Below are 21,787 nucleotides of genomic sequence, written 5' to 3'. Positions count from 1 at the left end.
CAGGCCATGTCCGTTTCTCAACCTTTACTTTTCTCTTCTTCAAGTGTATCTTTAGAAAGATACAGTGTTCGTCCAGAAAATGTACCTAGACTGAACAATCAAGATCATTTATAATCATATTTTTCAATCCTGACCAAATTCTTCTGTGTTTTGAAAGTTGTCTAAATGGTACATTCAAAAGCACTCTTGTGACTGAATAGCTCATGTTGTAAGGTGGCTAAATTTCTACCCAAAATTGAGGGTTTCCTTTTTTCTTATCTGTTTCCTCGCATACTACATCTACATGAAAGAACATGATGTATTACTTCCCAAGCTGTGTGTAGGACAGTCCTGCCTTTCCAGTGGCTGGGGGTGCAAACGTCCCAGCAGGAGAGGGAGGCCAGGATTCCTTTGCAGCGGAGCACTCTGGGAGTGCCAGGTTGTGAGGGAAAGTGTAAAAACTATCCCCAACCCCGTTCTTTAGATCCTGGCTGTGTCTACTTAGCCAGAAGTCAGGTGGGATGATGTCTCTGTGTCATGTGAAGAGGACAAAGGGTAAGAATGATAGCCAGCCCTTTCTTAGGAACCAGCAAGAAAACTTGTGAGATTTTAAGGAGGTGTTTTGTCCTCATTTAGAAAGCATAATAGCCTCCAGAATGATAATGATCTTTTTTTTAAATGTGTATCTGATCATATAACCCTAGTACTTAAAATTCTTCTGTGGCTGCCCTTGCCTTCAGGTTAAAGGTCCCACTTTTGAGCCCAGCATGGAAGGGCTCTCATGAGTCCTCTCCTGGTGTGTTTCAGCCTGTCTTCTGAGTCCACCTGTGTCGGGCACACGGCCAACCCGGGTCCTGAGCCTACTTAACGTTCTCAGGGCCTCACCACTCAGGCCACTGTCTCATGCCTCTTCACATTGCCCTGTGTTGGTCCTTTTCCCTGCAGCATCCTTCCTGGGAAACTCTTTGGTGACCTTTTTGGTTCAGCTCAAGTGCCATCTCCCAGGAGCAGCAGCATTGGCTGGACTCTAGCTGTTTAGTAACCTTTCTCCCCAGTCCCGAGAGATTCTTCTCCCAACACGCCTCCATCACCACCTATCATACTACACCAGGCTGCTGACCTCTGTATGCGTCCCCACGACCCGATTAGAGGACACATGGAAGCAGAGGCCAGGCCACGCTCCTCTCGGAGGTTCTCTAACCCTAGGGTTACCCTAGTGCACAGGGTGCACACTTGTCAATTGCTTACTAAGTAAATGAATAAAGGCAATTATTTTCCACTGCATGAAGAAAACCGTAATTTAAATTTCCAGCTGATAATTTTTTTTGCTACATTCACCTAAATTAAACTCTTGAAAATATTTACCAATGTAATTCAATAAACTATAAGGAAACAAACAAAATACATTTCTCCAAAGCTGGGAAGTTTCCCCAGAAATCTTTAATTAAGCTCAGCTTTGCCAAAAGATAAACTAAGAGTTCAAGCATTGGTGTTCTTTATATTGTGTGCCATAGCCTTTCAGAAATACACCCTACTTCCTGAAATTGTGACTTCAGACTATTTCCCTAACTAAAATTTCTTGCTTTTTGTTCATTTTCCCTGAGCTTAACTTTAAAAGATAAAGCAAAACTTATTTGTTTCTTTCTGCACTTTTCCCAAGGAATCAATCATACAACTCACTGCCCCCCCCACCCCCTGCTTTACATGTCCCTCAGTTCTACCTAAAGGAGAAAACAACGGTCTCTAAGCAGACGATCTGACCCTGAGCTCAGACTTCAGGTTCACACTTTACAGATGTGGGGCTAGATACAAAACTGCAGAACACTGGTCTGTCCTTGGTTTTGCCAAGTCATGTATCAGTCCTTTCCAAAGCGTCCCTCTACACCTGCCTCAGCATTTTTTCAGCAACAGGTTACCTGAGGACTTTAGTATCTGATGCTGTGGTTGACATGTCATAGGACCCTAGGAGACATTAGGAAGGATTTTGCAAGATCAATGAAAACAACACAACCCCCAAGTTTTATTCCATATGTTCAAGGGAAACACAGCAGACATCACACAGCTCCAAATCTGCAGCCAATATACAAATATGGAATCGTCTAAATCTAATGGCTAACTCCTAAGTTTAACTGTAATTAGGGTTCTGTTAACTCAGTCTCCCTTTTGTATCTCTTCTCATCCTTAGGTGTTTAAGCTTCCTTTTTCTTAATTTGAAGTGATTCTCAGTTGATTTTTTTTAAGTACAGCATATTCTCATAGAGTTTATTGTACCACCCTTGGCTTTCCTGAAAATTTTGAGGTGGTTCCTCCAGCAACCAAGAGAAGGAGTTAGATGTCGGCACGTGCTCTGGCAGTGCTGAGCTCCAGCTGGGCATAGTCAATGCGCGTGCTACGAGCAGGTACATACACTAACGGCGCTGCTTGGAAAGGTGGACAAGGAGAGTGAGGGAGATTAAGAATAAGGTAGCATTAAACAAACACAATATTGGCACTTAATGAAAAAAAAGTCTAGATGTGTTTCCTATGTTTGGCTCCACAGAGATTTACCATGAGGCTTTTCCTTTCTATTTGAATTTAGGTTTGTTAACTGGTGACAAATAGTTGTTAATAGTTAACCACTGTGGAGTGAGCTCACAGCCTGATTGTGCCCTTTAGCACACCCCTGACATCACAGGAACCTAAGGGAAGAAACAAAGAATCAGAGGCTGGAGAAAGTAGCTCTCTCTGTGAACATGCTGCCTCCCTTTTCTAAAGAGTAAAATGTAGCATTTAAAAGTGAGCCCCAAAAGATGATACATGTAACCATCTTTTGCATACGCAGTCACCCTTATCATTCATTCATTCATTTACCAAAAATGTATTGAATTCCTACTATATTCCAAACATTATACCAACCATTAGGGATGTAAACAGTGAACAAATCAGAAAACGTCCCTGTTTCTATGGAGCTTTCCCGTTAGAGGGCACAGATGTTAAACAAAATAATCCCAGTAATGAATGTACAATTGCACTCAATCAAAAAGAAATATAAATCTATGAGAGTGTGAAACAAAGGAAATTGACTTAGACAGAAGTGATCTGCAGCAGAAATCTAAAGGGTGGAAGAGAAGTCGACTAGGTACAGTGGGCATCCTGACAGGCCAGGGGGCAGAGGAAGCTTGGCAGGTGATAGGGACAGCAGGGACGAAGGCTTTGTGTGTCCGCAGGATGCGTGACTCAACCAGAGAACTGGAACCTGGAAGAGCACAGCAAGATGAAGCTGGAGAGAAGACAGAATAAGACTGTACAGGGCCTTCTGGGCCAGGGTCAGGGTCTGGGTGTTTATAGCTTGGGTTCTTGGAGCCATGACCTATGAAGGTGCTTCTGTGGTGTCATCACTGTCCTCTCCATTGGATTCACTAGTAGAACATCAACTTCACCAAATAAAGCCTAACTGCCCAGTGTCTCTTTCCGGTTCAAACCAACAAATCTCCCAGTTCCCAACTCAGTTCAGAGAATGAGGGACAATGGAAAAGCAATGAGGGGGACCAAATTTAGGCACAGATTACATTCCTGATACATTCTTAATTTGTAAGTATGTTTTTTGGACATTAGCACATATTTTCACATAGAACCAAGCTATGGATGGCATCAGATCCCAAGGCTTGCTCATCAAAGCCAAAGTAATTTGTTAAATGAATCAAGTTCCAACTGGGATTTGAGCCCAGGGAGCAGGAAGTTGGAAAGTATCAGAATAAGGAGGAAGATATGTTTCTTTTCATATTTTGATGAGTAGAGTCAGCTTAGGAAAACATTAAAATATATGTCAGTGCCTTTCGTACTTCCTTTTCTGTATCTCTCTTCCCCTGCATAGCCTGCATCTCCTGGGGTTTCTGAGTGTCCCACTGCCTCCTAGAGGCACTTGGTCTCCCTGTGTGGCCTCTCCCCCAGACCTGTTCTTTTCCTGCTCCGAATTCCCGCTCATCATCTCCCAACAATCAAAATGCCCAGCCTTCCCGTCTCGTTGGTATGAGTCAGACTTGAGGTAGAAAGAAATCTGAAAGCACTGATTCAGACTAGGCACGAGTAACTGATGCCCCCCTCACCGTCCCAGAAGTGCTGACATTTTTAGAAGAAGATTTGTTAAGGCAAAGGAATCTTTACATGGCAGAATTTCAGGGAGAGGTCATATGTAAAGGTATGTTTAAAAATACAGCTTGTGTCTGGAAAGAGTTATTTTCTTTTTTTTTAAAAGATTTTATTTATTTATTTTTAGAGAGGGAAGGGAGGGAGATAGAGAGAGACAGAGAGAGAAACATCAATGTGTGGTTGCTGGGGGTTATGGCCTGCAACCCAGGAATGTACCCTGGCTGGGAATCGAACCTGGGACACTTTGGTTCCCAGCCCGTGCTCAATCCACTGAGCTATGCCAGCCAGGGCAAAAGAGTTATTTTCAAAACAACAGAGGCCAAGCTTTCAGAAGATGCCGATGTCAGTTTCCAAATTCCGTGTTACATCCAGCATGCCCGTCCCACGTCACCTCTCTTTATCCCTGCCCACGTTTGGGGAGCCACATATCTCTAAACACCCCAAGACTCCTTCACAGAAATCACAGTGACAGTAGGTGGGCCCCCGTGGGTGTGCGGCAGTGAGCACAGGTGTGTGAGAGCTAGGTTGAACGTTTGTGTGCCTATGTGGGTCATTCATCCATTTTGGGTGTTTATAACCCAGGGAATGCCAACCTGTTGAAATAAATTTGGAATAACTTCTTTACTATAAATAACACATTCTATTAAGCTTCTACCACTTCATGATTCTCCACTGTCAACACACATATTGTGTAAAATATAACTGAGTGAAGTTTAGGGAAAGAACCCAACTTAACTGAGACCCAGAATAAAAATATTTACTGGACTTTTAGAGAATACAAAAAAAAAATCCTGTCTAAATTTGAAAGTGCAGGTGATGGGGTTAAAACTCAACTTTCTAAATTCATGGAAAGTAAGAATCATTCCTCAGAGTGACTGTTCATGTTTACTGTTCAGTTTAGATTTATTTTATGTAAGAGTTCATACAAGTAGAGTACCGTGGACAGATACAACACATACACTAAGAAATCAGATAAATTCTCCAAGTACTTTTTTCCTGATTCATTGTACTTTGTTCTTTTGAGATAGGAATACCTTTTTTCTAGTAATTCAATACGACTTTTTGACTTGAATTCCCCTCAGGGAAACAACAGCAAATTAGTTGCCTACACACAGAGGACAAACAGCGATGATGAATAGGAAAGAAAAAAAAACACAGATTTTACTCATTTTTCATCCATTCAGCATTTTTTTACAACTAAACACCATGGAAAATCCCTGCAAAAACAGCATAACTTCTTAATGAAGTCTTAGAAACTTCAGGATGTGAGTGCCGGCAAGATAGGACTGAAATCTGTGTATTTATACTGACAGTAAAACAAAATGGAAATCCCCCCAATTCTCTATCTTAGAGAATTACCTTTCTCTCAGATAAAAAGGTAAGAAAATACGCTTGTACTTGTGAAAGTAAAACAGTGCAGAAGTCATAAACTTTTGTTTTAAATCAACATATCGGAAAGCATTTTAGGTAGTAGTACTTCACCTATTTTAAGTGTTATTTTAGTAATGCATTACTTGAAATATTATTTCCAAAATATATAAATCATATATAATGAGTATCACAGAGTTTTATATAATCATGAAACTAAATGTTTTAGCCAGTTAAAAAAAAAAGCCACATACAGGATATTACAGACAAGCAGGCACATACACACAAACTCACTCACACTCATACACCATTTATTTCTGTGATATCTTCAAAAGTTTTTCATATTATTTATTTTTAAACTATATATTCTGTGTGTGTATATGTAGGATACACGTATGTGTGGATATACACACACTTTTACACAGACAAAATAACACTTACTTATCAAAGAGGTCACTTTTCTTCAAAAAACTCAGTTATATGGAACACACTAAGAAAGTTACAGGCATGCAGCCTAGAAGCAGTGGTTCTCAACTTTATGGAGGGAGGAAGCACGTGGTAGCTTTTACAAACCCTGATACCTGCACTGTACCCAAGGCCAATTAAAGTAGTATTTCGGAGGGTGAGATCCCAGCATCAACAATTTTTAAAGCCCAAGATGATGAAAATGCACAGCCAAGTTTGAGAACCACTGGGTGAGAGTCACAGAGTATGTGAGGCAGAGCCCCCAGATTTCCCAGGGACAGAGGATCATAAGCCCCTTAATCAGAAAATTGTTATGTTTACTTTAGACGTAGGTTTTGAAAGTCTGCTCCTCTGGCTTCCTGCCCGATAGCTTGTAGGCTGAGATCTTTATGAAAATACAAGATGATAAAGAGACAAAAAAAACAAGAACCTAATAAGTGTAGCGCACAAGTGCCCTTTAGCGTGGCAGCCCGGTCAGTCCTAACAGTCAAATCCACGCCAACGAGGCTGTGAGAGCGAGAACACATCTACAACAGTGCCCTGACCTCAGTGCTCCTGACTTCAAATTATCGTTTTAAAAAGTTCATTATAATCAGATATAAAAGAGTGTATGTGTAGTCCAGACACATTTTCATAAAAAATGCCCCTACATTTTTTAATATTGAAAAAAAGTACGATTCTGCTCATCTGGACCACATCATTCTTGAATGACACCAGAAAAACCGGGATAATGCAAGTACACTCTGCCGAAACTCTTCATGTGTCTGCCCTCAGTTCACTGGTCCATACAGCTGGAGGGATCAGAGCCTTCACCAGGAGTGAGTTGGTTAAATAGAAGGCACCCATCCATCCCGACTCACCCCACCGTCCTGGGGATCTTCTCTCCAGGTGCTCATGTGTGGTCCCTCTTCAGCCCCTACTGATCTGCCCTTCTAGTCTGCTCTCCATCAGTGAGGATGCAGGAGGGAGTCACGTGTGTGCAGGAAGGGGGACAGGACAGCTGACGGGGGAGCAAGGTATGTGAGAGAGGGGACACAGGTGAGAAAAGAATCCCGAGGTAGGAAGGAGCTGGAGTGAGAGAAGGGCCATGGGTCAAAGGTGAAAAAGGGAAGGTATTCTGTAGAGACCGATTTCTTTGCACGCAAAGTAAAATGGAACCAGGTTGTGAAATGTAGATTAGCAAGTCTTTGGGGAGAAAGAAAAGATATTATATTTTGAAGGACAATGGACAAGAAAAAATGTTGAGATAAAAAATATAATATCCTATTGTTGTAAAGCCATCCACAAATCCAACAGCTTCTTAGAGAAAAGGTTTTTGTGGACCACTCTGCATGTGTCTCTTATGACACCTCACTTCACTCCACTGATCCTCCGCACTCCAGGTCTTTGTGGATTTGTCATGCACAGATACCAGTCACCTAGTTCTTTAGAGGAAGGTGCTTGCCATTCAAAATAAGCATGCCGAGCAAGGTGGTGGCTTCACTTTAGTGGGCACAATAAAAGTGAACTAGCTTCCTAGAGCGGTGCTGCTCCACCTTTAGCATGCATGTGACGAGCCAGGACCTTGTTAAAAGGCAGTTTTGAATTTGGTAAAGGAGGAGCCTGAGATTCTGAATTTCTCATGCGCTCCCATGGGACTGGGCATGCTGCACGGCAGCACCCAGGACCACGAGGTGCACCCTATGACAAGGTACTGGAGGACCTTCCCTTATTTCTAGCAAATTAAGCTAGAAAGTGTCAGGTGCAGATGAACGCCTAGCGAAAGTAGAAGACGGGCCAGTCTCCCTTCTCCCCACACAGTGAAGACTGTACCTGTGCCTACTGAATGCAGGTGGGGAAAAGGCTGATCGGGTCCTTGTTTTGAGAATGCGACTTCACTGATGTCTCAAGGACTGACCAGAGTATCGGAACAAGCTGGGATGTCTTCCACTGGTGACTCTTCCTTCTATTAGTGCAAGCCCTCTCTCCCCCTTTATCTCCACAGCACCCACAGTACCTCACTTCGTGCCTCCCACATTGGAAGTATTACAAAAGAACAGTTTAGCCTCTGGAGTCAGGTTATCTAGGTTCATGTAAATCCCATCTTCACCACGTAATAACTGTGTGACCCTGGGCCAGTTACTTAACCTCTCCCAGCCTCTGTTTCTCCCCTCTGGGTTGGGGGTGGGGGGTGAACATAGTAAGAGTATTTACACCTTAGAGTTACTGGGCAGATTAAATAAAATAAGACGCATAAAACGTTTATTTTAACACGTCACCTGGAACTTGAGGCTTAGCTCAGTGAAGGTTAGTTCTTGTGGTTCTTCTGCTCTTGAGTAGTTTCTGTGAGCAAGGGGACCTTTAACCTGAAGCCCTCACCCAAAGCAGGGAAACAATCACTGCCACTCTCGTCATCTCTCCTCATCTCCCCGATCCGTTCTCACTCCTAGGAGCCGCACACCTCCCAAAGACACACACCCACTCTCCTGGCATTACGTACTTCTTAAACTTTTTCTGTTCTCTCTTTTTTTGCAAAGAGCCCTGGAGTGACTTGGGACTGCATATCTGTGCTTCGCAGAGTAAGAGTGGTGGCCAGCGCTGCCCACACTGTCCTGCCGAGTAGAAAGCGGGCGGCCTCCTGCTGGGTGCACCGGAAACAAGTTGTGCAATTCCCGTTTCCCACACAAAGCAGGTTCATTCATAATAACTTGTCCTCTGAGCTCTAAATAGTAGTTCTGTGGCAGCTGTTACAGAAGGTTTTAGTTTTTGTTTTACTGATATGGGAAAAAGTTCTCCCATTTAAGAAAGGATCTTTAAGGTCTAGGAAAAGTGAGAGGCAGTATACAAAGACAGGGCTAGTTTTCAATTACAGTCCATCTCTTCTCTAAATAATAAGAATAACAGTAATAGTACAAAAGAAATTTATTGAGCATTTATTACATACCTGAAACTGTGTTTGGCCTTTATTTTCAATCGATGAATCCTCACACAAAACTTAGAAGTTAAACTTAAATGTGTTATAATGATGAACCAAAAAACAGTTAATTTCTCCATATTTAAAAAACCCCTTACTTGACACAGATCTTGCAAAGACTGAGTAGTCAACAGAAATAACTCATGTTTACTGCCTGACAACTGTGGGCTGCAGAGAGAACACGTAGCCTAGGAAGTACCGTATTTTGCTGTGTATACTGTGCTCCTGTGTATAATGCATATCCACGTTTTCAGCCCTAACTTTCAGGAAAAAAAATCTTTTGTTTTAATTTTTTAATTCAATTTTTCATTTATTTATATTTACATACTTGTTTTTTATTATAAAGGAATTTTGACATTTATTTTTGAACATATTATGGTCCAAGAAATTTTATGTAACAAATAATTACAAAACACAAGAACAGATACAAGGTATTTAAGGTACTACCCACATATAGTGCACATCCTTATTTTTCTCTCAAAAATGTGGGCAAAAAGGTGCACATTATACACCACAAAATACGGCACTTTACTGAACAGTCTCCTGCCACCAGTGCACTCCAGCCCTAACCCACAGACAAGGGAATTGAGCTACATCTCAGGGATTCGAATCCAGATCTGACTCAAGGCTAAACTCTTAATCACTCTAGAGCTACTCTCTCCATTTAACTCCACACAATTTAGATAACAACAATCTAGGTGTTTGTCTTCAACCTCTAGAAAGATCTTGCAGAGTGGTAATCCTGTCTTTTCTCACTACTGTGTGCTGCCCACACCCGGCACAAAGCATAACCCATGCTGGACCCTTCGGACTTTCTACTGATGTCGCAGAGAAAAGAGACAGCAGGCATGCGATCACTGTGGCTCGGGAGTGTTCGGCAGCACCCCGGACAGAAGACAGTGGGACAGGAAAACCGCCTCTGTGGAGTTCAAGAAAGAGAACCAACACCATCTGCTTCTGGGTGCAGAGAAGGTGCACGAGAATCGCAGGATGTCAAAAGTAGGCATATTGCAAGAAAGTGAGGCAATTTTCCTGAATGTGCCTCCAAAAATTAAAGGAGAAAATCACACAGAAAGACTTCGTGTCAGGGGCAGAGGCTGAGAGCCCAGCCGTGCTATGTAGAGGCGATCCTGAGCCAGAGCGCGGCGCCGCAGAGGCCCCTCCCCCTGAGAAATGACAGAAATGTCAATGACGGGGACAGAGAAGACAGAGGGAACAGTGAGAATGAGAAAGCACACATTTTCTAGCAACACACAACGGTTTTCAAGTGTGTCACCGAGTCAGAATCTGCAGTCAGAAAGTTGGGAGGAAGCTGCCCTCTCTGGGGACCGCCTGCTCCCCGTCAGCTCCCTGTGAGCTCCCCGAGAGCTTCCCGTGAAACCGGGAAGTTCGCGTGAGCAGGCAGGGCCACTCTGCTCAGCCAGGGCAGGCAGAGCCTCCCCATCCCCCAGGCAAGCTCACAAGCTCACAGGAGAGTTTATTTTCTCTCACCGTTTATGTATCAAAGAAAGGAAAGTCTCCCCTGCAGGAGGGGTACAGAAATACAAACAGGGTTGCCTCAGAAACACCAGCCTGGAGCAGAGGACACTCTCAAGGGCCTAAGGGGCAGCCGAGGTCCAGGTCTGTGGGGCTTGCAGTGATGTTGTCACCTACATGTTAATTAGCAACCTACCTGAGGCGAGAAGAAGGTAGAAGAACCCATGGATCATTCTCATCCCAAAACAAAGAAATCTTTTCTGATTTTACAGCACCTGCACCTGCTCCCTTCTCTGATGACCTCTTCTGGCCTCATCCTGAGCTTCTGCAGCTGCCTCTACAGAGACTCTACCTGGGACCCAGGCCCCCCTGGTTTCCTGGACAATTGTCCCACAAAGACAGAGACAGAGTACCCTCTCTGTGACATTCCCCTAGGCCAAGATTCATAGGAGCAACTGCTGACTTTTAACTTAAGTCAGCCCATGTGCCACCACCTCTTCATACAGACCCCGTCCCCCCATGTGGGACTGTATCTAGATTCCTTACTTGGTCCTCTGCTGGGCCTACTCTTGGCCCCAACCACACGCCGGCTGGGAACCTCTTCTCCTCCCCTCCTCCAGGCCCTGCCAGACTTCCTTCCTATGAATTGCCAGCTGGAGGGGATCCTCTCCCTCAAAAACAGACCTCAGGATGCCAACCCCAGCCCTGCCTGACTTCTGAGTTGGCCTGCAGCCTAGAATTCCTTGTTGCTGGCCCCACCTATCAGACCAAGTATCCTGAAATGCCAGGCCTGAACTTGCTACACCCTTCGGATGCCGTGCCTTGGACCACCCAGCTACCTGCACAGAAGCCAGCTTCTATATCCAGGTTAGGTGCTCCAAGCCCTCACTCCTCTGAATAATAGGAATGCTTCCACCCTGCCCCAGCCTCCTCTTCCTGCCCAGTGGCTCTGCATCACTGAGATTCTAGCACAGCTCCTGCACCTCCACGTGTCCTGCCTTCTCATCTAGCGTGCCAAACTGGGAAATAACCCTGAATCCCATCCAGGCAAATCCAGGCGGTCTATAAGAGTGTGATTTCCATATCTGAGAGCAAAGGGGTGTGGGAACCATGGCCTTCCTCTCTGTATCTCAGCCATACCCAAAGAATTTTTCCTTCCAGAAACCTCTCTGTAAGTAAGGCATCACTGCCTTACTTGGGGACAATATTTGGGGGCAACACGTTTCCACCTGCCCTTGTCATAGGGACAACCAAAGGAAAGAGAAGGTGCAGGCATGCTCTGGCCTGGGCGGAAAACACTGGAGAGTTGAACGGTGGGTCACTGCAGGCCCAAAGCTACATACATATCTCTCTTCCTTGTAGTCAAAAAATATAAGTTGGATCAGGTTCTTAAAAAATACATAACTTTAAAAAGAATCACCATTGTAGGAAGATAATCACTGTCAGAGACACGTAAAATCTTTCAAGGCATGAAATGTGACCATTTTGGGCCATGTTCTCACAAAAGAAGGATGAAAACCTAAATTAGGAAAGCTGCTTTGAGTGTTCACGCTAATTGTCTCTCTTCTGCACTTGCTTGTTTTCCTTCTTTTATTTTATTTTTTTAAATGGTAAATGGGTGTGGTGAAGCTGTGCCTAGGCTATGTGAATGTGGAATGATCATTCCAGGTCTTTCTAAACTTGGCAGTGAATCAGGGGCAAATTCCCAGATGGTCAAATAGTGATTTCACAAGACCAAGTCACTATTTCTTATCTTTCCAAGTTCCCCCATTTTCCCAAACATATGTACTCATGACTGACCTCCAGGTCAGAGCCTGGGACCAAATTTCCAGTCCAGCCACTAACTGTCTGCGTCACGTCTGTGAACTGACTCAATTCTGCTGAGCCTCCCTTCCTTCATCCTCAAAAGGCTGGCTGAAATAAGGAACTAGCTCATTTTAAGGGGTGTTGTGAAGAACAAGTGAAATTATATGCAGAGGTGGGCAAAAGCAGGTTTATGGTTATGAGTAGGTAAAACAGAGCTTATCTCTACATTATTATTTATTAGTTATTGTATCATTTATTTGTATAACAACTATAAACCTACTTTTGCCCACCACTGTATGTGGAAACTCTTGGGGAAATGTGAAATGCTATAAAAATGCCCCCTCTTCTGGAGAACTTCTGTGATCCTCCAAGACAGGGGTAGGTGCGTTTATCCAGTGCGCGCAGGGGTAGCTGGTTTTACACTGTATTTCTATGGCTCGCCTACACCATAGCCACCCTGCTGGACTGTGAGCTACTGGAGCAGAGAAAATGGGTTTTGCTCACCACTGTACATCCTCAGGGCCCACCACTAGCAGGCAGTCCGTGTTTGCTGAACTAATGACAGACCAAAATCATAAGCTCATGTAGATTCATTTAGAGTTAATGTGGGGGGGGAGGGGCAAGGAGTTGGGGGTGAGCAGGGAGACAGTAGAAAAATACTTTTATCTTTGGAGCTTTTGTTTCTATACAGAAAAGAGTTAAACTCTTGCCCTGAGTGAGTTCCATTCTCACTAAATAGGTATAGAATATACAGAATTTGTTATCTAAAAAAATTAACAAAGAATTCGGTCATGCATTCTAGGACTTTGCTAAATTCTCTTTTCTCCATTAGGAGAGCTGTTACATGAGGAAGAACTGACTGGGTGATTCAGGGGATTGAGAGGAAAGGCTGAGCACACCTCTTGCATCAGGCCACTCTGTTTTCACAAGTGCCACCCTTTTTTGTCACAGGCGAACTAATGAAGTGTGATTTTTATTAGTTTAATTAAACCTATATTAGCCCATCACACTACCACCTATATATGCTAGAGAAAATAAAACTTTTACAGGAAACAATGAAATGACTAAAGAATGATCCTGAGCCTTAATTTTCCTCACTGTGCCACCAAATGAAATATAGACAGACAATCCATTCATATTCTCATTGCCTCTCTCTCTCCTGAAATGGCTCTGATTAAGTGATGTATGGGTCACTCAGAGATGAAGCAGTAGCAATGATTGTTTCACGTTTAATGGAGACCATCACTATTTTTAGCTGGCTCTATTTATTAGAAAGTACATTGAAGAGTATATGACAGTGGACTGTGTGGTTTACTGTTAGGGGAGCCACAATGTGCAGCGAAAAGTGGAATCAAAGAGTCAGGAATACTTTGTTCCTGTTCATTTGCAGTGAATGGAAATTAACATCATAGCCAGTGAGTATTCTACTTACCCACACCACAGAGACTATGTTAAAAGTAATTATAACTTCTTGGCTTATTTTATTATTATTGATGTGATGGTGGAAGGAAACCAAGATCATTTTCTAAAGATATAGTTGAAAAGGGGAATTCATTTGTAAGGAAATAACTACCACAGTAATAATGGTATTGACTAAACTTAAATCCCTTAATCCTTAAGGCAACTGAGGGTCCAACACATAAGTATAAAATAAGGTACAAATATTATAGTTAGGAAGACAGCAAAGCTCCATGTTGACACGAGAGAGGATGAGTTACAATAAACAGAATCAGGGTGTGAATGTCCAAATGTTAACAACCATATCACTGGAAGAGCACTGGGGAGATGAGGAGAGGCTTGAACCCCAGACTGAGCCTTCCAGATCAGACTGTGGAACACTGAGTGTGAGCATTTCTGCTTTGTGGTATTCAGGGAAAGCTAGCAATGTCTTAGACAAACTAGTCTTAAGGAATTTAGTTTTTTTTAAATACCATGAGTCATATGCTTATGTGTCTGTGCCATGTGGGCCTTCCTGCCAAGCAATAGAGTCCCAGAGCCCACCCCCAATGTTTCAAGCCCACCTTAGTGAAACATCCACTTCCTCTGACCCCTCTTTATGAAGATGAGGTGTACCTGCCTGGGAATGGGTGACATGGCTTATCCAAAGGGAAGGGTACACCAAGAAACCCCAATATGTTTTCCATAACTGAGAAGATACAACTCTCCTTAAAGCCATGATGAGACAAATTTCCAGTCTCTTCAGTAGGACAAAAAAAAAAGAGTTCAACTGATTTTTGCAAATGTTTTCACTAGCACTGACATGGAACCCTGGCCCTCAGACAGGACAGCACCAACAGCCAAGGAACTCTCAGGCCTCTGCCCTGGGGCTCTCCAGGAGCAAGCTGAGGGACTTCTGAGACTACTCTGCTAGGAATCCACTGGAGGCTCGAAGAAAGGAATGAGTGTTTGCATTCTCCTGACATCCTCTCCTGCTGGACCCCGCCAGATGAGAGCTGCAATTTCCTTAGCTCAGTGCCCAGGAGGCAGTCTCTCAAAAGCAGGGTCGAGAGGCAACCAAGTGAAAGAATTATCGACCATGTATATGCAGGGTTGAATGTAGCAAATAGAGCTGGATTAAGAATGAAGACCTCAGCACTCCACTCAGAGTGACGCTTTAGGAAACTGCTCAGGAAGTCTGCGTCCTGTACTCACAGGCCCACGGAAACAACCTGCTGGCGTGTTCTATATTCCGACTCTCTGACAGAGCACGTGCAGTTGTGTCTGTAGGGGCAGTGACAGTTCACACACACGGAAAGGTTCAGGCTGCCTCTTCTGATCTTGCAGGATGGCAAAGGCATTGGTGAAGCACTCTCCAGCTTGCTGGGGATAGAGTGTACCCCTCCAGCTGCACTCCCCTTGGCCTTCCTCCATTAAACACCCACATAAGTGAGTGAGTGAGTGAGTGAGTGAATGCTTATTCTTTTTATGTTTTAATGAACAACTTCCTTTTAGATTTTAATTCACTGTACTACTAGAATTTATAACTTCTGCAATGTAGTTCACATTCTGGGATGGGAGTTCTCTTCAGAAAAGGTCACTTGGGTGGTACGAACAATTTTCTGTGGCAGCTTTTGGTGTATCATGCAATGGAGAGGGGAGAGGGACCCCAATCAATTGCTTCCCTCACAGAATTAAAGGATGGTACCAAGCCTCACAGGGCACATGAGTGCAGGTCCAGATCATAAATGGCTGTCAAGTAAGTTTTGAAAGCCAGAATATGGAACCCCAGCCATGCATTCTTAAGGCATTTCTTGGCCTAACTTGATAGATTGATTCTGAAAACATACACTAATTTTTTAAATGCAAAACAGACCCACTTGTGTTAGGGCCTGCACAAACAGAGGGCCAGGAGAGTGGAAACAGCATAAACAATGTTGTTTATATCCAAGGCCTGAGAAAACTGATGCACTTTCCTCCAAAATTGCAGGAAGTATCAGAGTAACCCCCATCCATGGAGGTGGAATGAGAACCATATTTTCCACAGGAATGGAGACAATTTTTCAGATACACTGACATTAAAGGATCTCTAAGCAGAAGCACAATTAATAAAGGATGGGCTCTCCTCCGACCTGCAATGGAAGGGCAGAAAGTCCCAGCCATAAACAATGCCTCAAAGTTAAAACTAAGTGAAACCAAACACAGCAGAAGGGCAGATGTGAGAAGCACAGAGCATTTTCATTGTTCTCCTTCACTTTTGACCTCACGTAGAGGCCTGTTGATGGTTCCTGCAGCTGAGTACCTAAAAGGAGACTGTTACTGCCTCCAGAGTCACCAGCCATGTGCATTTGAATCCTGAAGTTTTAGAAGCACATTGGAATAGACCTGCTTCATCCTTTTTTCATCAGTTGGCTTCTTTAATACATTTCTCCATTTTTTTTGTTATTGTAAAAGACTATATTTAAAAGCAAGCAACAGGAAGCTTTTACTTGGGAAGTTGAGGTTTAAGCACTCGGTGGCAAACAATGAACCAGAGAGATAAAGATGCAACGCAAATGGTTGGGAACAGACCTTTTGCTAGTTTCCTGCCCAAGTTGACTTGTGAGCATGTGTGAGGCCACGATAGGGACTAACAGTGCTATTTTGCTTTTATTTACTCCAATTTATTTGTTCCTGTGAAAACCCCTATAAAAACAAATTGTGAGGACAAACAATGGAAACCTTGCCATCTCCTTCTTGCCAGAGCTTTTATTTTCCACATTATCAAATGTTTTCATCAGTGGAGCTCAGCCCATTCATTCAACTCTGTGAATCACAACCCAGATCATATTGCATTGGGGGTGGAGGGGTGGGAAGAAAGCTATGCATCCACTGTGGCAAGAAAGAAAGAAGGGGGGAAAAGAGAGAGTGGGGACTGGGGGGAGAGACAGAGAGAGAAGATAAGGAAGTAAGGGAGGGAGGAAAGAAAGAGAGAAAGAAAGAAGAAAAGGAAAAAAGAAAAGAAAGAGAAGAAAAGAAAGGAAAAGAAAAGAAAAGAAAAGAAAAGAAAAGAAAAGAAAAGAAAAGGGAGAAAAAAAGAGAGTCCCTATCATCCTGTCCCTTTGACACTTAGAAACAAATCTGTGGTCCTTTGTAACACTCCAAGATGAATAGTATGCCCCCAAATCATCAAGTAAACTAGAACTTTTTTAAAAAGCAAGCTTGCAAGTCTATAACATAATTTTACCTTCGTTCTCTCTTTTTTTTTTTGCCCCCTTCCCCAAACAGGTATCCATGTCAAAGGAGAACTCTTGAGTTGGGGGTTTGTTTGACCTAGGTCATGCAAAGGTCAAGCTTTTCACCAGTTGTTAACACAAAGCTTCTAGCCAACCCACCCTCCAGATCTGGCTACACAGTCTATTTCCATCTGCAAATGCGCTATGCACATTGGATTTTTCTCAGCTTTGCAGGAACTAACAATCCCTTCACTGTGAAGTGGTCTCAGTGACAAATAAATAGGTCAAACACTCTTCGGTGAAACTGTAGGAGCTGAATTTGCCAAATATGGAAATGTAATGGATTTTGACTTTTTCATTTTTAAAAAGGCTTTTTAAAGTATTATTTTAAAACCAGTTGAACAGATTGCTTTATACCTTTATTGAACTTCAAGGGACGCTGTCTTTTAAGCAGGTTTATGCAACCCAAACTATATTTTTGTCTCTCTGAAAGAGATCAATATTTATTCAGATTGATTTTTAAGATTTACATGTGAAAAATAGATAAAATTGGATCAAATATAAACCAAAACTAATTCTGTCAACTCCCATGAAAGTCAATAAAGCCAAAATAAATTTAGCAGATTTCATCTACCTGCATTTGAGAATTGTTTTACTTCATTATTTCTTATAAACTTACTGAGCAGAAATTTGCTTAACTCTTATCCAAGCTTCTCTTACTGAAACAATAAGACTCTCTATGGAATATTTTGCACTTGAATATTATCACCAGGATAGCATATGGCAAACTAGCAGTAGGCAGTTTATCTTCATCCTCTTTGTAAGCTAAAATTAGCACAATGCTTTTGCAGCATTCTACACTTGACTCGGCCCGGGTGATATTCTCCACAATGCCATGCTTGTTCCACATCCTGCTCCTTTCCAATATTTAAGCAAATTGGTTGAAGGTTTATATTAACAGTCACAGATACATTTTAATGCAACAAAACCCCAAAGTAACACCCACGATGAAAAGTAAACCAGCTATGTTAGGAATCAACCTGAAAAAAACCTTCCTTCATCTGCTTCCTGAAATATATAGTGTTTCAACTACAAAGTAGTTCAAATGTTTACAGAGGCTAATTGTACCAAGTGGGATATATATATAAGGCTCCAAAAGCAAGACCCAGTTACCTTCTTAGACAACTAAGGCTTATTTTTCTACTTATTTACCATATTCAGTTTTTCTTGGTAATACGTTCTTGATGCTAAAAATGCATGGTTGCTGAGAATTAAGTCTGCACTTTGAGAGGATTAAATGAAGGTGATCTGCCAATGGAAAGAGCTTACTCTTTAAACAGGAAAGCAGCTACTGGCTAGCTCTTTGAAAGGATTACAACACAAACAATGATTTTAAAAACAATGGTGGAGGTTCAAATAATACATCCCTTTTAGCTGGCCTGTAGCAGTGTAATCTTCTCATCAAATAGTTAAAAACAAAAAACTTGAGGAAGAATTAACTTTAGAGAAGATTGGCAGGTAAGCAGCTGAGGGATATTTACATTAGGAACAGAAATACCTCCATCTCCTCCTGTACATTCCCCACTTTTAATGTCATTTACTAGGCAGATGTTATACTAACAAGATTTTGCTGGAAATCTCAGTATCAGACCGAAGTTCTATTTCTTGGTATGCTGGGACAGAGGTACTGAAGCTCGTTATCCACAGATTAAAGCCAACATGACACACAAATGCTGATGCTGTCCGCCACTTTGTATCAATAGATTAAAAAGTCTTCATCATTTCTCGGAAGGAAAAAAAAGATAATTTCTCAAAAGCTCATTGGATATTTGACCTATTCACATTATTCTCTGAAGTATACATTTTATCAAAGGAAAAAAATGAAAATCCTCTCTAAACCTTGTAAGGATATCTCATCCATGATCTACCTAAAACAATATTTCACTTGACATAGTGTTTTACTCCATCTATCCCAGTTATTTCCCAGCCACACCCCTCCCCCAACACAGATAAAGTGTACTGGTGGGGGAGGGAGCAAAATATAAAGCAGTTATATATTTCACACCTAATTCAAGAGATGATATGCATTTGGACCTTTTCGGCAACATCGGTATATAAAAGAATCAAATCCATGACCCTACTTTGTGCCCAGATATTCTGAAAACTCAGATATCGGGGATGGTCTATACTTTTTGATTGCTATTATCAATGCTAAGTCCTAGATTCAGATTTTCTTCTCACAGACCATGAAATTATGTGTTTACTAACCTTCTGCAAATTTCAATCTATATGTAAAATGTTTATTGCAAGTTCTTTATTCCATCTAGGTTTATACGCAAAGTTTCAACTTGGGTCTTAGAATTTCAGAACTGAAGGAAAACATTTCAATTATCTAGCCCAACGTCTTTTATTCACAGGAGAAATTTCATCTCAGCAAGGTTATGTGAGTGTCTGGCCCACAGCAGAAGGCTCACAAATTGGCCAGCGGGGGTGGCACCCAGCACCTGCGCTCCACCCGCTGTGGTCTTCTGTGTCCACCACACAGCTCAGCATAAGACACATAAAAGTTCCCAGTGTGCACATAAACAAGTATTTTAAATAATTTTTGGTTACCATGAGCTAATCCTCACATAGAGCCGATCACAACTGCATTTCCTGAGGTTTTGGCATTTGTTTCCATGACACCCAAATCAGTGGTACAATGCTTTGATGGCGGAATTGAGGTATCAGTGATTTGTCATATAGTAATATATACATATGTGTGAACCCCTGTATATAAACAAAGCAATTACAGCCAAATGTTAACAAGTGTTGAAATGGAATGGTAGGTTATGGGCATTCATTCTGTTTTTCTGTATGCATGAAAAGATTCAGACTAGAAAGTTTGGAAAATGCACGTCACATGTGGAAAAAGAGTCTCAAGGCAGTGCTCCACAAGTTTTACCCTGTATTTATCATTTTCCACATAACATCTTTGGCTTTGGAGCGAGAGGCACCGTATTGCACTATGATAAAACAGTCATTGCCACATGCAGAAGGAATTCCTCTCTTTAAAAGGAGCTGTCAGGTTTGGTGGTTAGGAAACCACCTCTACTCCCTCGAAAAGGAATGGGTTTGCAACCAAAACTTCCAAGCTCATTACTGTGTCAAGACAGAGTGGACAAAAAAAATTAAAAGTCAAAATAGAAATTAACTCCCTATGTTCTCATCGTGACTAGGCTACAACACTGTACATACTAAGAAGGGAAAGCAAAGACACAAACAAGGAGGTAGGGGACAGGGAGAGAGGGCGGGCAGCACCGCCAGTCACTTCACAGGAGAGGAAGCAGCAAAGCCGCTTTGCTGTGAACAACGAGGACCTGCCTGCAAGTCTAGTCTCACCTCCCATTAACTTCCCAGGACTTCCCAGGATCAACATTTCCCATTCACTGTTAATAGACAAGCCATACTTTGAACCCGATTTTACTAACAGCAATTGCTAAAAACCTAGTCCTCAAGCTCTGTATATGACTTGGTAAAATGTATCTGTAATACTAAGAATTATATTCCTCTATCTTAAAACTTACTGATAACATGGCAACCTGAAATTCAAAGGCCTAATACTGCCCAATAGTTTCATCAAAAACCAAAGACTATTGTGATGAGACGGAGGCCAGAGCTGTAAGAAGAGACTTTGTTAGCGGGTAGATACCGTCTCCGTCCTGACTGGGCTCCTGCGAGGCAACTCCACCTGGGTCCTCTGAGCGCACAGCACCCTACCCCAACCTAACCATCCAAAGAGGTATGGATGCCATTCCACATGGCACTTTGACTGACAATACAGCCCTCATTTTCTCACAGACCCCTTAATATGTGGTGTAGAAATAGCACTCACTGTTGTTTAAAAAGAATCCAACGGACCAGTGGCCTTAGGGTAACCAAAGTACCACCTGCAACCTAAGTCTCTTCTTACTCATTGAATTTCTCATCATCATCTCCTAAACGAAAAATGACAGATTTACAAGTTGGGACATTTGGGAGTGATGGGCAATAGTAAGGAATCTTGTAGAAGTGGGAATCTCAGTACCCACTAAGTTTAGAATGCCCTCCATTCTGAAACAAAAGGGCAAATAAACACTCTCCGTTGTAAAGACATACTTTAGAATAGTACCCGATCCTCAAATCCTTGTTACATCATCACCCACACTCAGAAACGCACGCCAGTCTACACCAGAGTCTCTCTTTTTCACAGAGAAAAACAAACCAAATGATGCCGGTGGTGGTGGTGGTGGCGGTGGTGGTGACGATGGTACAACACTGTTAGCAGACATACAGTGTTCACTCTGTGGGCACTCTTGTAAGTTCAACACATCAACTTGTTTGGTCTTCTCAACTGCCCTATAAGTAGGTACTAATATTACCCCCATTTTATAAATGAGTTTAAGTTGTTCTTCTGCCCAAAGAAGTGAAAACGAAGTCATTTTTTCATAGGGAGAGACCAGTGTAAGCTTGCTTCAGATCTAGTCACACACTGAAATCCCCTCATGCCCGAAAATGAGGAAGAACCTCAACTGGATTGGATGAAAAAGTAGGCAACTCCCAAAGAGAACAGTATCAGGAAGTATGTTTGTCCCAGAAGTGTCTTAATTCAGAAGTGAAGGGGGTAACGAATACTGAACTCTAAATTCCCCAAGGCCAGGAATTGGTCTTATTCATCTTTGTTGTCTCAGGATTTAGCACAGTGCCTGGTACACGGGAGGTCCTCTGTGAGGGATGAATAAGTGAGTGAATGAATGAATGGAATATAATGCTAAGCAGTGCCTGATCACTTTCTTCTAGTGCCTTCATAATTTTATCCTCTTCTCTCTTCCTTATGAGGGACAGAGGACTGGTGGATGCATTTCAGAAATAAATGGACCAAAAAGATATCAGTTCTTGGTCAATTTTCACTTAAAAATGGAGATGTGAATGGCTGCCCTGC

At 42.4% G+C, this 21,787-nt stretch overlaps 1 protein-coding gene across 2 annotated transcripts in view; it reads right to left on the bottom strand.

Moving 5' to 3' along the window:
• Positions 1 to 21,787, bottom strand: part of MEIS1 (Meis homeobox 1) — a 129,830-nt gene that overhangs the window by 62,351 nt on the left and 45,692 nt on the right. The gene's annotated exons all lie outside the window — the stretch shown is intronic.

This window comes from Phyllostomus discolor, chromosome 6 (assembly GCF_004126475.2).
Source record: "Phyllostomus discolor isolate MPI-MPIP mPhyDis1 chromosome 6, mPhyDis1.pri.v3, whole genome shotgun sequence".
Taxonomy (NCBI): domain Eukaryota; kingdom Metazoa; phylum Chordata; class Mammalia; order Chiroptera; family Phyllostomidae; genus Phyllostomus; species Phyllostomus discolor.
Note: the sequence above shows the minus strand (reverse complement) of the source record. Positions and strands in the feature narration are given on the sequence as shown.